The sequence below is a fragment of the Phocoena sinus genome, chromosome 12, assembly GCF_008692025.1.
Source record: "Phocoena sinus isolate mPhoSin1 chromosome 12, mPhoSin1.pri, whole genome shotgun sequence".
In the NCBI taxonomy this organism is placed as follows: Eukaryota; Metazoa; Chordata; class Mammalia; order Artiodactyla; family Phocoenidae; genus Phocoena; species Phocoena sinus.
In genome coordinates, this window is record NC_045774.1 from 46,892,639 (window position 1) to 46,908,048 (window position 15,410).

At 39.1% G+C, this 15,410-nt stretch overlaps 1 long non-coding RNA gene across 1 annotated transcript in view; it reads left to right on the plus strand.

The window, feature by feature from the left end:
- The first annotated feature begins 1,724 nt into the window (after window positions 1–1,724).
- The window catches only part of LOC116763760, a 75,942-nt gene continuing 62,256 nt past the window's right edge, over window positions 1,725–15,410 (plus strand). The window contains exons 1-2 of the long non-coding RNA XR_004352614.1: window positions 1,725–1,807; window positions 5,182–5,303. This is a non-coding gene — a long non-coding RNA (uncharacterized LOC116763760). The remainder of the gene's footprint in view (window positions 1,808–5,181; window positions 5,304–15,410) is intronic.

Genomic DNA, 15,410 nt, shown 5'->3' on the forward strand with positions numbered 1-15,410 from the left:
GGGCGTGGGGGCGGGAGGGAGAGTGAGAGAGAGTACAGAGAGCAAGAGAGAGTTAATTTCCATAACTAAATGATCTGTTGGGAGAGTTTTATGTTTTTCCTTTGAGAAAACATCACAGTTTAAATAGAATATGATCAGTTTCTCAAGCTTATTCCCTTTCCTTTGATTATGGCCACCATACTTAACAAAGATAGTTGGCTCGGTATAATTTTTCTCTTTGCTTGTCAGTTAGTTTATTTGCTAACTCTCAGAAAATAGCCATACATATAAAATGATTTTAATTTATAACATCATTATGAGATCTGAATCTCAATTTTCCTTTAAAAAGAGTATAAAAGGCAAATTTTACATATCAGTAATAGCGTATGCATCATTATGTCACATTAGTCTGAAGCATTAAATATATTTTTATACTCAAAGGAGACATGTTCAAAGTGAATAAGTTAATTTTATGTGAATTTTTTTATTCATTAAACTTCTGATAGCCAAAGGAACATTGAGATTTAAAGTTTGTTCATGTTCCATGTTCTAAAATTGAAATAATTTAAGCCCTACACATAATTTTAAGACATTCAGAAGTAAAACAACAGGGTGTCTCTAACTCCCTGGTTAACTGAGTTAAAGGATTAAAAAGACTGTACAAGTCAATTTCAAAAGGAATTCAGAGATGTAAATCACCATGGCCAATGTCCTGCTTTCAATTAATGAATAAAAAACCCTGTAGAAAATCTACAGACTCCTATTATAGAGAATGCCCTGAAACAGCAGTTGTTCCATAATGTATTGTTAAACAATAAAACATTGTCTTTTCCTTCATGTAAAGTTTGAATATTTTAAACAAAGCAGAGTACCACCCATCTCTTGAAGAGCTCTTGCAGCTGTTTTCCCCAGAATAAGGAGTCTATTGTTTTATAAACCAGATCTGTCGGGAGCTATCTACATGGCTGAAAAGCGCGGGATAGTCAGTAAACGGTTCATCTATAATCCCAGCAAGTCAGTTTATTGATGGTTCAGTAATCCCTCAATTCCTTGAATTGAACAACTGGGGATTTTTTTTTTTTCTCTTCAGTTGATAGATGTGTCTGCCTCCAGACTCAGAATTTACCTAAAGCTCTTAAAGGATAAGTACACATACTTTATCAGTTAGGAAAAGCATGTTTGAAGTTTCAGACCATTGGTTCTCTGATGGTAGCAACTTCCTTAATTTCTGGTTTAGATTAGTCTTCCGAAAAATGATGAGATACAGTTTGTGTAAATTATACGATAGCTATCTTCTGTCTCTAAAGTTCTATAGCACTACCAAAGGATCTTATTCCACAAAAACAGTCACTGGAATTTTTCATTTTGATAAAAAAACTGGCCAGATAAACATTGCTCTCGACTTGAGGTGCCTCATGAATAGACTCAGCACTAAAATCAGGATGCACGTAGAATGTATATTCTTGTCAATTTCCAGACAAAAACAAGAGTAAAACCAAAAGCTGTCTGAAAAGATGAGGTGATCCCAAATCTAAAGGTTTCTATATTGGCTTATAGTTGCTATGCTTAGTAATACAAAGAGGTACTTTTTATTTTATACTTTAAATTAAATCCACAACTTGATGCCATCACTGCTGTGTTTTTTTGAGATTATAATCATACATGAATTATTGACAAATAATCTCACGGGTTGTAATCATTGATCACTTTCTCCATTTATTTGAATGTCATTGCTCCAGGTGTTTTCAGGACTCATAGCAGGAGTGGCCCAGACTTGAAAGCTGCAAGCACAGGCATGGAGTGTGCTCTGTGAATCAGCTCTTTACAGGTGGGCCATAGTGTGAGCTTACTACACTTATTTTCAATAATTTAGGCACATAAACTATAGTACAACCAAAACTTACATCTAGATTTGAACAAAAGTTAAGCTAATTTTCTGGTATAAAGACCTCAAAAATAGTCTGTTTGCATTCCTGGTCTGGTTTACCACATTTTCCAGTTTTGAATAAGATCAAACTAAAATAATCTGCATAAATAGCATGCTAACCCAAAAGAAAACAATTATCCAGTGCCATAAATCTCACAACAAGAATTTTGTTGGCAGAGTTTTGCAAATCTCGTTGATACATGAGGGCCTTGAGCTGCGTATCTGAGTACAGCTGACATTCATCAATGATTGCAAAAAATTAAGGGAGAATTAAAACACTAGAAATACTCATTGCAAAAATGGGAGAAGCTCTGAGGTGTTCCTAATCTTTAAAATAATTCCTCTCTTTCAGGGAATATATTATGTAATCAGTTTATTAGTTAAACATTGCTTTTCCTATCACATTCTTCAAGCACAGTTCCATTCTTTTCCTAGAACATTTTCTTTATTGTGTGCTTGCATTTATATACCTTTAAATGCTCTTTTGACATAAATTTTGTAGTATTGCTTAAGCTACACCTTAAATCTTTTCTAGAGTCTTGTTACATAAGAAAACAATATTAGATGTGAAGGATTTTTTGCCTTATTAAAAATCAATAGCTAAGATAAATAGTATCAAAAATACTGTCAAACTGTAAAGATAGGGGATGGTATATTGATACATAATACATACATTTAAAAAAATAAACATATGCTTGTCATAAAAAATTAAACTTAAAGAAACCTGAGAAAACTACAAATATATGTCAACAAAAAGAAGGTAATATAGTAACTGACTACTGTGAACTACATCTAAGTGGTATATATCTATAGTATATAACTATAGATACTATATTAGTATATGGCTATAGCTAAGTATTATATCCAGTAAGTTTTTTTTTAATTTTTATATTTTTATAAAGTGGTCTTTAAAATTAATTACAAGCAATGATTTTCCTCCCCTTTTCCTACTCTCAGAAGTGAGTGCTTTTATCTCTTTAGCTTTTTCTTTTGGAAAATAATATTCTTCCAGCTAGTTCTCCATCCATCATTTTAGCCATTGATTATCTTTTGCCAGACAAATGAAATTTATCTCCTTTCTTGCCAGACCTCTAGCTCCCCTCCTCCCATATTGGAGATATACACACTTTTTTTCGAGATTTAGTTCCTTTTTCAAAATGTCCCATTATATCTGTAGGTAATGCGTTAACCTCTACAAAATGAGGTTAGAGAATGTTCCCTCAATTATGGAAGATCTCTTTGATGCTCCACTTTGTAACAAATGGATACAGTCTCCCCCATCCTACCCCACCAACAGCTCTTCTTATAATTGTGTATAAATACTGTTCATTAAAGACCCAAGAGTGAATATGATTCCACTCCACTTCTGCTGCTGCTTCTCTTTTCCCTGAAGTTGCTAATTATTCCTTTTTATGTACTATTTATAGTAAGTATTCCCTCTATTTCTTTCCAATCATGTGTGTTTTTTTAGAAACCTTTCTCCAAGGTCTCTGTGTTCGCCTTTGATCTGGTACTCTGTACACTACACTTCTTTCCTCTTTCCTGGATTCTGTGTTTTTTCCTTTCCTTTGCTTTTCTTTCCTTTTTCCTTTTTTTCTTGTTGAATTCTGTTTTGCTGCAATCATTTAGATGGTTTGGGTTGGGTCCAGAGATTCTGAATTTCTGTATGATGCTGATGCTATTGGTCAGGGAAACACACTTTGAGCAGTATTGCTGCAGACTAGTGCTGTCCAGTAAAAGCATAATGCAAGCCAAATCTGTAATTTTAAAATTTCTGGTGGCCATATTAAAAAAGGAAAATAAACAGGTAATTAATTTTAATAATATATGTCATATTACCCAATATATTCAAACAGGTAGCATTCAACATGCAATCAATATTTTTAAATTATTCAAAAAATATTTTCATTATTTTTCATACTAAATATTTGAAATCTCGTACATATTTTACACTTTACAGCATGTCTGAATTTGGACTAGCCACATTTCAAAAGCTCAATAGCCATATGTGTCAGGCACCACTGTATTGGACAGTGTAGCCCAAGGGGACCTCTTGCATATGTGCACTAGGACATGTGTACAAAGATGTTCACAGTGATGATGCTCAAACTAGCAAAACAATGGAAAAACCTAAATGCCTATTGACAGGAAATGAATAAATGACTACTGTGCAGGATTACAACTTCAAACAACAACAGGGATGAATATTGGGAACATAATTAGTTAACTAATAATAAACTTAGTTAACTAATAAAAAAATTAGTTATATAAAACTGTACTTATAATACTATTTTATAAAGCTCAAAGACATAGAAAAGTAAAACAGTATATTCCTTTGGAATACATAAACATATGTTAAACTTATAAAAAAAACTACAGTAAGAGAGTGACAAAACCAATGCTTGTGACTATGGCTCATGGAGGGCACGAGGGTTGTGAGAGGCTGAGGAATGAGATGGGGAGAAGCACATAAGAACTTGTGGGTTATTGGAATACACTAGTTCCTGGGAGGTGGGTAGTGTAGCCAAGGGTGTTGTAGTTTATATAACTGCAGTTCAGACCTTTTAACTTGTTTTCTTGGCTGAAGTTCCCCCAGGAAGATAGAGCCTGAGACAAGTGATGGCATGCAGGTAGTTTGTTATGAGAAGTGATTCCAGAGAACAGGATAGGGATTTTGGAAGAGGGAAACAGGGAAGAAGAGAAAGCCAACAGAGTTATTGAGGAAACTGGGGCAGGACAAATCTGCCAAGACCTCTGTGGGACCAAAAGAATCTATCTCAGAATCCCAAAGTGATGCATTCATCACTAGCTCCTGTCTCCTTTGGTCAAGGATTGCCCCATGGAGCATTAACTTCCCACTTCCAGGTGGGGCAGGAATGAGTGCCGGCTCAGTTCACCCCAGCTTCCCGTGTAGTGGTTTTAGGGAAGCCTCAGCCCATGTGAGAGATCACCACTCAGCTAAAGTAGATGGTCGTGGCGGGAATGGCTATAGGAATAAAATGTCCTCAAGGATGTGAAGCAGGAGACCAGAGTTGTCCAGACAGCTTCCCTGCAGAATACATATATTCTTATGTAGGTATCAAATACATTTTAAAAGTTGATAATAAGGAAAAAAATACATGTACGTTTCTTTTTCCCCAGATAAAATTATTTCATGGGTACTTAATACTTAACAGATATCATAGTGTCCCTAACATGGCCAAACATAGCATCCATGACCTGGTCTTGGCTACTTCTCTAACCTCATTTTCTAACACCCTCCTCATTCTTTACAGCAATCCATCAACATTGCCTACAGATATTCCGGGGACTCACCAACTCCTGGAACTCACCTCAGGGTCTTCACTGTTCCCTCTGCCCGGCTGCTCTTCACACGGCTTACTCTCACTCCATGGAGGTAGGTCTCTGCTCACCTGTCAGTTTATCTGAGAAGTCTTTCTTGAGCACCTAACCTTCACATGAGTGTCCCCCACTGACCCACTAGGTTGTCACTCTCTGTACTCTTGTGCTGCTTTTCTTTACATGGCATTTCTCACTACCTGATATTACATTATAAAATTACTTTTGCTGTCTGTTTCTCCCACTAGAGTGAAAGCTCCATGAGGACAGGGATACTCCCTGTTCAATTCATAATTCATGCCTGTACCCCAAGGGCCTAGGATAGTACCTGACACCTGATGAATATTTATTGAATGCCCTCTTTTTACTATTAAAAAAAAGCATACCCCTAGCTACTTTTGTTTGTTTGTTTTTGGCCACACTGTGTGGCATGCTGGATCCTAGTTCCCCGACCAGGGATTGAACCCATGCCCCCTGCAGTGGAAGCATGGAGCCTTAACCACTGGACCACCAGGGAAGTCCCAGCTCTCTTTTTTAATTCCACACTCTACCAAAATCTCACCTACACTTCTTTTTCCAAGGACTCAAATCCAGAACAACTGCTTGAAATATATGACCCCTTTGTAAATAGCTGTGCCTTTTATAGAACCTAAGCTGACATTTACGTTTTAATGAAACCTAAAATTTGACAAATTCACATGGCCTCAGGCCTAACTGAGTACTTTGCATGGTATTGTATAAAGTATGGTATAGAGTGGTTGTTCATTAGCTCTTCCAGACAACACTTGCCTCGCCCGGAAGGATATTTGGGGATGCAGAGTTACAGCTGAGTGGTTATGGGTTATGGGTTTCCTTAGGTGGCACAGTCTGTGTGTTTGTGAATCAAAAGTGTGGGCAGAAATATGCTTCAAAGTCTAAAGAAATGTAGGATAATACTAACATTTGTACATATTACTTAATTTAGTCATAGGCTATTGTTATAATATTTCAGTTTACGTTAAGCTGTTTGGGTCCTATTTGTAGTTGTTTCTTCTCTGACAAATGGTACATTTAAAACCGATTCATAATGCTCTCCACATAGGAAATTCTTTATACTAGTATATATTTGGTATGTAAGCCACATGGTCTTGCTCACAGGGCCAGTGGAATCACAGAGCTGATCAGTGGGGAGGAGCAGTATAAGTGACGATGATGATTTTTACACCATTAAGTTGTAACTCTGAAGGTGGAGGACTAATGACGCTTTAGTGTTGGTGCCCAGGGCTCCTATCTAGGTCCCCTTGGGGCTGAGTTACTGTCTATGGAGTCTCATCTTTGACCTAGCTACACATTATGGGTTTCTAAGAAGAAAGGACATTCACATTCAGGGGTGGCAAAGCTCTGCCTCGAAGGAAGCAGTTATGCCTCATTCATATGTGGGGCCCAACGTATGAGGACCTAGTAAGTATCTGTTGATTGAGTTAATTAAATGCCCAGTATCAATGATCAACTAGTACTAAAAGAAAAGCAAGAGGCAAATTTTGTTTTTGTAATTCAAAAAAGTTTAAAAGTATTTTTTTCTTTGAAAAATGTACTGTCAGTTGTGTAGGTCTTTTTGTTTTTGTTTTTGCGGTACGTGGGCCTCTCACTGTTGTAGCCTCTCCCGTTGCGGAGCACAGGCTCCGGACGTGCAGGCTCAGCAGCCATGGCTCATGGGCCCAGCCGCTCCACGGCATGTGGGATCTTCCTGGACCGGGGCACGAACCTGTGTCCCCTGCGTCGGCAGGCGGACTCTCAACCACTGCGCCACCAGGGAAGTCCAATGTAGGGGTCTTTTACCCACAGCCTTAGGCCAATACCTTTACTTCTTAGCCTCAAACTAAATTAAAAAAAAAAAAAAGCATGAAACACCAAAATTTTTAGTACTACAAAACCAAGGTTTTTTCATCCTTTTGTGGCACTACATATGAGTGTGTGTGCATGCATTTGCATGTGTATATAATACAAAAATATTAGTAAATTTAGAAAATGACATCAAAATATAAAGAGCCCAAATCCTGAAAAATAACTTGAAGTTAATAATTTTTCTACCACTATAATATATATGATGGACTTTTTTGATTTTGCGTTTGTTCTTTTTATATCTGAAGATTTAATGAATCAATACATGAATAGTACTTGAAAGAGTGCCTATTTAAAATGGCACTTGGTTTCTCAAGGGAACTTGCCAATAATTAGAATGTTGGTATCCACATAGATATGAGAGGAGAAAATATTGGAGTTTTTCTAAGGTTTAATGCAACATTTCATTAAAGATTATAAGAAAGAACCTAGGAGTACTAGTAAAATTTCAAATTTTAGCTTGTGTCGCATTAGAGAGTTGTGTTCTGTAGATACACAGTCCTCATCCTTTCCTCATTTTCATGCCAAGTATTTTGGCTGCACCATCTTCAAATATCCATTTGGAAAAACATGTCAGCAGCTCATTTTCTCATCAATTTAAACTACTAAACTATAAATTTGTTGCAAACCGCAGATGGCCTCAAAGATTGTGTTAACTATATAAAAAATATGCTGGATGCTTTCTAAATACGTAGCAAAATAAGAAGCATTTTTCTAAGTCAAGACATTATACCCTTTACGGAGAGTACCTTCAAGATGATGGAGGAGTAAGACGTGGAGATCACCTACTCCCCACAAATACATCAGAAATATATCTACATGTGGAACAACTCCTACAGAACACCTACTGAACACTTGCAGAAGACCTCAGACTTCCCAAAAGATGCCCTCAGGCGACCTACACACAGAGGCGGGGCCAAATCCAAGCAAACCCCAGGAGCTGTGCAAACAAAGAAGAGAAGGGGAAATTTCTCCCAGCAGCCTCAGGAACAGTGGATTAAATCTCCACAATCAACTTGATGTACACTGCATCTCTGAATACCTGAATGGACCAACGAATCATCCCAAAATTGAGGCGGCGGACTTTGGGAGCAACTGTAGACTTGGGGTGTGCTTTCTGCATCTAATTTGTTTCCAGTTTTATGTTATCTTAGTAATTTAGAGTTTATTATCATTGGTAGATTTGTTGATTGATTTGGTGGCTCTCCTTCCTTATTTTTAATATAATATATGTATTTTTTCCTTTTTCTCTTATTGTGAGTGTGTATGTGTATGCTTCTTTGTGTGATTTTGTCTGTATAGCTTTGCTTGCTTTTACCATTTGTCCTAGGGTTCTATCTTTTTTTTTTTTTTTTTTTTTTTTTTGGTATAGTTTTAGTGCTTGCTATCATTGGTAGATTTGTTTTTTTGGTTTGGTTGCTCTCTTCTTTCATTCTTTTTTTTTCCTTTTAATTTATTTTATTTTCCATAATTTTTTTTCTTTTAATAACTTATTTATTCTTTGGCTTCTTTCTTTTTTTCTCCCTTTTCTTCTGAGCTGTGTAGCTGACAGCATCTTGGTGCTCTGGCCGGGTGTCAGACCTGTCTCTGAGGTGGGAGAGCTGAGTTCGGGACATAGGTCCACCAGAGACTTCCTGGTTCCATGTAATATCAAACAGCAAAAGCTGTCCCAGAGATCTCCATCTCAATGCTAAAACCCAGCTCCACTCAATGACCAGCAGGCTACAGTGCTGGACACCCTATGGCAAACAACTAGCAAGAAAGGAACACAGCCCCACCCATTAGCAAGGAGTATGTCTCAAATCATAATAAGGTCAAAAACACACCACCAGAAGCAGTCCTGCCCACCAGAAAGACAATATCCAGCCCCATCCACCAGAACACAAGAAGCAGTCCCTGCCAACAGGAAGCCTACAAAACCCACAGAAACAACCTTAGCTACTGGGGGCAGACCCCAAAAGCAACTTGAACTATGAACCTTAAGCCTGAGAAAAGGAGACCCCAAACACAGTAAGTTAAGCAAAATGAGAAGCAGAGAAATACGCAGCAGATGAAAGAGCAAGGTAAAAACCCACCAGACCAAACAAATGAAGAGGAAATAGGCAGTCTACCTGAAAAAGAATTCAGAGTAATGATAGTAAAGATGATACAAAATCTTGGAAGTAGAATGGAGAAAATATGAGAAATGTTTAACAAGGAACTAGAAGAACTAAGGAGCAAACAAACAATGATGAACAATACAATCAATAAAATTAAAAATTCTCTAGAAGAAATCAATAGCAGAATAACTGAGGTAGAAGAATGGATAAGTGACAAGGAAGATAAAACAGTGGAAATAACGACCAAAGAGCAGAATAAAGAGAAAAGAATGGAGGACAAACTCAGAGACCTCTGGGACTACATTAAACACACCAACATTCGAATTATACGGGTGCCAGAAGAAGAGAAAAAGAAAGGGACAGAGAAAATATTTGAAGAGATTATAGTTGAAAACTTCCCTAATATGGGAAAGGAAATAATCAAATCCAGGAAGTGCAGAGTCCCAGACAGGATAAATCCAAGGAGAAACACGCCAAGACACATATTAATCTAACTATCAAAAATTAAATACAAAGAAAAAATATTAAAAACAGCAAGGGAAAAGCAACAGATAACATACAAGGTAATGCCCATAAGGTTAACAGCTGATCTTTCAGCAGAAATTCTGCAAGCTAGAAGGGACTGGCAGGACATATTTAAAGTGATGAAAGGGAAAAACCTACATACAAGATTACCCAGCAAGGATCTCATTCAGATTTGACAGAGAAATTAAAACGTTACAGATATGCAAAAGCTAAGAGATGCAGCACCACCAAACAGCTTTATAACAAATGCTAAAAAGAACTTCTCTAGCAGGAAACACAAGAGAAGGAGAACACCTACAATAACAAACCCAAAATAATTAAGAAAATGGTAATATGAACATACATATTGATAACTACCTTAAATGTAAATGTATTAACTGCTCCAACCAGGAAACATGACTGCTGAATGGATACAAAACATATATATGCCTGTCTAAAAGTTACCCACTTCCAGACCTAGGGCCACATACAGACTGAAAGTGAGGGTTGGAAAAAGATATTCCATGCAAACGGAAATCCAAAAGAAAGCTAGAGTAGCAATTCCTCATATCAGACAAAATAGACTTTAAAATAAAGACTATTACAAGAGACAAAGAAGGAAACTATATAATGACTCAAGGGATCAATCAAGCAGAAGATATAACAATTGTAGTTATTTATGCACCCAACATAGGAGCTACTTGATGAGTTTAATTGTACAAGAAGATGTGCTGATGAAAACCCTACTAAGTCATTCTGTACTTGGGACAGGAACTATTGAGAGACTAAGTTTTCAACTGGAAATGAAAAAAGACTTCCAATGATTGACTGAAATGAAATTGTATCTAACAAAAATAGGTTGCAATTTAAAAAACTTCCCATCACCTAAAGAAAAAAGGACTATGATAAATGAGAGGGCAAAAAATATTTTTGGATGAGATGGAGACTTCTTGTATAGAGAAAAAAATCCGTAGAAATTTGGTTGTATGATATAGAGTAAACTGCTAGTCAGGAAGGTTGTATTTGTTTTATTTTTACCAAGGGTAAGTCCTAATATGTTATCCCAGAAGAGAGTCCTCCTTTCAAAAATCTACAGTCTAAGCCCTACACTAAGGATTGTGTTACAAGACCTGAAAGGACTTTCAGATTTTAAAAAGAAAACTACAGACATGACTCTTATCACTGTAAGTCAAGTACAGTGCAAGACTAACAATCAGAAGTGGACGGGATGACAAGGACTCTAATTATTTCCACCTCTGATCCAGGTTTCTCAAATGATTCATTGCTAGTGCCCACTAGGGAATCGTAAGCCCATCATTGCCCCTTACATAAATCCCTTTTCATTGTTCCCATAATAATCAGGCTGGCACTGCTATAATTTTGAAACAGTGGTTTCATGAGTCTTATTTTTCACACTAGCTATAAGAATTCTTTGAGACACCTGGACCATACTATCCTTTGATTTTTTTCTAAGGCCCCAAGGGTAAATCATGAAAGCAAAAGAGTAATGATCCATGTATGGCAAACTAAAGACACTTATAACCCCTTTGCTGTAACATTCCCGGAGGGTTGATGTAATACATTAATCATTCTGCCAGGAGCTAAATTTATATTCTAGTTTGCACAATTGCTTCATGACAAGCAAGGTACTGTATGTTTCAAGACATCATCTTAATTAAGGCTTTTTAACAGGTCTTCTTTCCTTCTTTGGAAGAAGAATTTAAAACATTTAACATAATGTGATCTGGTTTCCTGAAGTTTTACTATAATTTGTTTGGGCAAATAAACAAAACAGTATTATAAATGTTTTGTAGATTCTCATTATTTTTCTAAAATATAAACCAGAAATATGAATTAGAGCCACTTCCTCAATGAAAACTCTGATAGATTCCCATAACTAATGCCATTTATTATAACAGTGTTAAATAATACAATTGTATTGTCTTGCAATATAATATTATAATTGTAAGTTATTGATATAATTACATGCCTGGTTAATTATGGATTTATACATTTATTATATATATAATTAGCAACTTCCCACATACACAATTAACAAGCACAATGATAAAACTCCTTGAGAGAGGAGCATATAGTACATCTCTTGAAAGAGTTGAAAGATCTATGTAAATTTCCTAAAAGTCTGTCTCTATAACAAATTCAAAATATGCACAATCTCCATACATCTATTTATACACTAGATTATGGTTTAAAAGTACTATGTGGTTGGGGACCTTGAAGATGGCGGAAGAGTAAGACGCGGAGATCGCCTTCCTCCCCTACGGATACACCAGAAATACATCCACACGTGGAACAACTCCTACAGAACTCCTACTGAAGGCTGGCAGAAGACCTCAGACCTCCCAAAAGGCAGAAACTCCCCACGTAACTGGGTAGGGCAAAAGAAAAAACAGAGACAAAAGAATAAGGACGGCACCTGCACCAGTGGGAGGGAGCTGTGAAGGAGGAAAAGTTTCCACACACTAGGAGCCCCTCCGCGGGCGGAGACTGCGGGAGGCAGAGGGGGGAGTTTCGGGACCGCGGAGTAGTGCACAGCGACGGGTGCGGAGGGCAAAGCGGGGAGATTCCTGCACAGACGATCGGTGCCGACCAGCACATCACCAACCCGAGAGGCTTGCTGCTCACCCACCGGGGCGGGCGGGCTGCGAGCTGAGGCTCGGGTTTTGGTTTTGGACGGAGCTCAGGGAGAGGACTGGGGTTGGGCGGCTTGAACATAGCCTGAAGGGGTTAGTGCACCACGACTAGCCGGGAGGGAGTTTCGGGGAAAAGCCTGCACCGGCCGAAGAGGCAAGAGACTTTTCTTCCCTCTTTGTTTCCTGGTGCGCGAGGAGAGGGGTTTAAGAGCGCTGCTTAAAAGGAACTCCAGAGACGGGCGCGAGCGCGGCTAAAAAGCGCGAACCCCAGAGACGGGCGCGAGCCGCGGCTGAGGGCGCGAGCCCCCAAGACGGGCGCGAGCCGCGGCTTGAAAGCGCAAACCCCAGAGACGGGCGCGAGCCGCGGCTACAACCGCGGACCCCAGAGACGGGCGGGAGACGCTAAGGCTGCTGCTGCCGCCACCAAGGGGCCTGTGTGCGAGCACAGGTCACTCTCCACACCCCTCTTCCGCGGAGCCTGTGCAGCCCGCCACTGCCAGGTTCCCGGGATCCAGGGACAACTTCCCCGGGACAGAGCGCACGGCGAGCCTCAGGCTGGTGCAAACGTCACGCCGGCCTCTGCCGCAAAACGTCACGCTGCCTCTGCAGCCGCAGGCCCGCCCCGCACGCAGTGCCCCTCCTTCCCCCATCCCCCAACCCCCGGCCTGAGTGAGCCGGAGCTCCCGAATCAGCGGCTCCTTAAACCCCGTCCTGTCTGAGCGAAAAAAACAGACGCCCTCCAGCGACCTACACGCAAGAGGCAGGGCCAAATCCAAAGCTGAGCTCCTGTGAGCTGTGAGAACAAAGAAGAGAAAGGGAAATCTCTCCCAGCAGCCACAGAAGCAGCGGATAAAGCTCCACAATCAACTTGATATACCCTGCATCTGTGGAATACCTGAATAGACAAGGAATGATCCCAAATTGAAGAGGTGGAATTTAGGAGCGAGATCTATGATTTTTTTCCCTTTTCCTCTTTTGTGAATGTGTACGTGTATGCTTCTGTGTGACATCTAGTCTGTATACTCTAGCTTCCACCATTTGTCCTAGGGCTATATCCGTCCATGACTTTTTTTTTAAAAATTCTTTTTCTTAATAATTAAGTTTAATTGTAATAACTTTATTATACTTTACCTTCGTTCTTTCTTTCTTTCCTTCCTTCCCTCCCTCCTTTAGACAACGAATCACCCCAATTGAGGAGGTGGTCTCAGGGAGCAGGATTTATGATTTTTCCCCTTTACCTCTTTTTGTGAAGGTGTATGTGTATGCTTCTGTGTAAGATTTTCTCTGTATAGCTTTGCTTCCAACATTTGTCCTAAGGTTCTATCCGTCCCTTTTTTTTTTTTTTCTAATATTTTTTAATTCAATAACTATATTATACTTTATTTATTTTACTGTATCATCTTTTTTTCTGTCTTTTTTTCCTTCTTTCCCTCCTTCCTTCCTTCCTCCCTCCCTCCCTCCCTCCCTCCTTTCTTTCCTTCTTTGCTTCTTTCTTCCTTCCTTCCTTCCTCCTTTCCCTCTTTCTTTACTCATACTTTCTACTAATTCTCCCTACTTTTTCTCCCTTTTATTCTGAGCTGTGTGGATGAAAGGCTCTTGGTGCTCCAGCCAGAGTCAGGGCTCTGCCTCTGAGGTAGGAGAGCCAACTTCAGGACACTGGTCAACAAGAGACCTCCCAGCTCCACATAATATTAAACGGTGGAAATATCCCAGAGACCTCCATCTTAACAGCAGCACCCAGCTTCACTCAACGACCAGCAAGCCATAGTGCTGGACAACCTATGCCAAACAACTAGCAAAACAGGAACACAACCCCACCCATTAGCAGAGAGGCTGCCTAAAATCTAATCAGGCCACAGACACCCCAAAACACACCACCAGACGTGAACCTGCCCACTAGAGAGACAAGATCCAGCCTCATCCAGCACAACACAGGCACTAGTCCCCTCCACCAGGAAGCCTACACAACCACTGAAACAAACCTTAGCCACTGGAGACAGACATCAAAAACAACGGGAACTACGAACCTTGCAGCCTGCAAAAAGGAGACCCCAAACACAGTAAGATAAGCAAAATGAGAAGACAGAAAAACACACAGCAGATGAAGGAGCAAGATAAAAACCCACCATACCTAACAAATGAAGAGGAAATAGGCAATCTACCTGAAAAAGAATTCAGAATAATGATAGTAAGGATGATCCGAAATCTTGGAAGTAGAATGTACAAAATGCAAGAAACAGTTAACAAGGACCTACAAGAACTAAAGATGAAACAAGCAACGATGAACAATGCAATAACTGAAATTAAAATCACTCTAGATAGGATCAATAGCAGAATAACTGAGGCAGAAGAACGGATAAGTGACCTGGAAGATAAAGTAGTGGAAATAACTACTGCAGAAGCAGAATAAAGAAAAAAGAATGAAAAGAACTGAGGACAGTCTCAGAGACCTCTGGGACAACATGAAACGCACCAACATTCGAATTATAGGGGTTCCAGAAGAAGAAGAAAGAAAGAAAGGGACTGAGAAATATTTGAAGAGATTATAGTTGAAAAACTTCCTAATATGGGAAAGGTAAATAGTTAATCAAGTCCAGGAAGCACAGAGGGTCCCATACAGGATAAATACAAGGAGAAACACGCCAAGACACATATTAATCAAACTGTCAAAAATTAAATACAAAGAAAGCATATTAAAAGCAGCAAGGGAAAAACAACAAATAACACACAAGGGAATCCCCACAGAAGGTTAACAGCTGATCTCTCAGCATAAACCCTACAAGCCAGAAGGGAGTGGCAGGACATACTGAAAGTGATGAAGGAGAATAGCCTGCAACCAAGACTACTCTACCCAGCAAGGATCTCATTCACATTTGATGGAGAAATACAAAGCTTTACAGACAAGCAAAAGCTGAGAGAGTTCAGCACCACCAAACCAGCTTTACAACAAATGCTAAAGGAACTTCTCTAGACACGAAACACAAGAGTAGGAAATGACCTATAGTAGCGAACCCAAAACAATATATA